Source organism: Vitis riparia, chromosome 15 (genome assembly GCF_004353265.1).
Source record: "Vitis riparia cultivar Riparia Gloire de Montpellier isolate 1030 chromosome 15, EGFV_Vit.rip_1.0, whole genome shotgun sequence".
Classification (NCBI taxonomy): Eukaryota; Viridiplantae; Streptophyta; class Magnoliopsida; order Vitales; family Vitaceae; genus Vitis; species Vitis riparia.
In genome coordinates, this window is record NC_048445.1 from 19,332,299 (window position 1) to 19,333,733 (window position 1,435).

Below are 1,435 nucleotides of genomic sequence, written 5' to 3' on the forward strand. Positions count from 1 at the left end.
TGGTTCTAATGACCTTAGGGACGGTGCTAAAGAACCAATCATTTCTTTGCTTATTGACTTCAGAATAGAAGTCTTTTCTTAAGAGATCCTTGTTGATCTCAAAGTCCTCATCACTTAGACTTATTGTGTTAATCATCTGGGAATAGGTAGGAGACATAACAGGGGACTCATCCTGTTGGGATTCCTGAGTAGACTCATTTTCCTCAGAGTAAAATGGTCTAGCCACGTTGGTGTAACTTCTGACACCTGATAGCTTAATATTCTTAGGATTTCCTGAGCTGGAACTTCTTCTTCCCTAGTGGTTCTAACTGGGATGGAAGAGCTTGAAGCTCTAGAGGGTTCATAAACAGAAACTCTAGAGCTGCTGGAATGTCTGAAAGATTTGGAGAAAACCAGTTCTCCTCCCCATCAGGGTATTGAACAATTTGTTCAATACTTTCAGAACGCTGTGCTATGGCTGGAACAGCATTAGCAAAATGCCAATTTTCAGGAAAATCAACATCTTTCCACAAGATCTTCTTGGGGATGATGAAATCTGACTTATCTAGCATATCAGAGTGAAAGTAGGTGGTCTCACCTTTAGGACTGGTGCAAAGAGCCCCAGATCCAACGCTTGTGTTCATGCTCTTATAGGCAAACCTGGTTATGATGGAAACAGGACTGTTTCCTGGTTTGATCTTAAAGCCATGGGTCTTAATATGCAGGACAACTGAATCTAAGATGTCTGCATCTCTTATTCTAACTGTGAAGTTAGGATAGCACTGAACCCATTTATAACTTAGCCGCTGGTTATATGATTATAGCTGCTAAAAGCTTTAGGGCTTTCAACTTTGATTTCGATATATGGTAATAACAAAATCCTGACGCTTCATATATTAAACAAATAAAAAGTTGCGCATACCTATATCAATATACATATTTAATAAAAATTAGGAATTTACTAAGATGAAAGTATTAATATTGTTTGACAGGGAGCCAAACCATTTATGGAATGGCTCCTCCAAAAATAAATGTATGCCGTTTTGGATGGGGCGCACACGGTATTCTTTAGTAAAAGGCGAAAGAATACTTCGCTTTCTGCTCCCCACACAGCTCCATGTCTTCGATTAAACGTTGACAGATATTTTATAAGCAAGTTTTTTGGACGTTCTTCTGTCTGAGAGCGATGTGGGACTAACAGACGGTGCTAATGTGTTATAAAGGCTCCGCTTAATTCTTATTTGGGCTGACAGCTATAATGGAGCTGCCCCAACACCCATGTCACACCACAAGGGTTCTAGGCCTTAATAGCGCCTTCTTTTTCATTCCTTAATTTTGAATCCATTTTAGGGATATTTATACATGTCTAATTCTGATTTTATCCCCCTGTTTTTTGTAATGATCATATAAACCTTTATTTATATCACTATTAATTTGAAGAAGAAAATGACGGTTG

At 38.5% G+C, this 1,435-nt stretch overlaps 1 non-coding gene across 1 annotated transcript; it reads right to left on the reverse strand.

Moving 5' to 3' along the window:
- Positions 1-977: 977 nt before the first annotated feature.
- LOC117932828 lies at positions 978-1,094 on the reverse strand. Its single transcript, XR_004654235.1, has one exon. It is a non-coding gene; the product is annotated as a U5 spliceosomal RNA (small nuclear RNA).
- Positions 1,095-1,435: the final 341 nt, after the last annotated feature.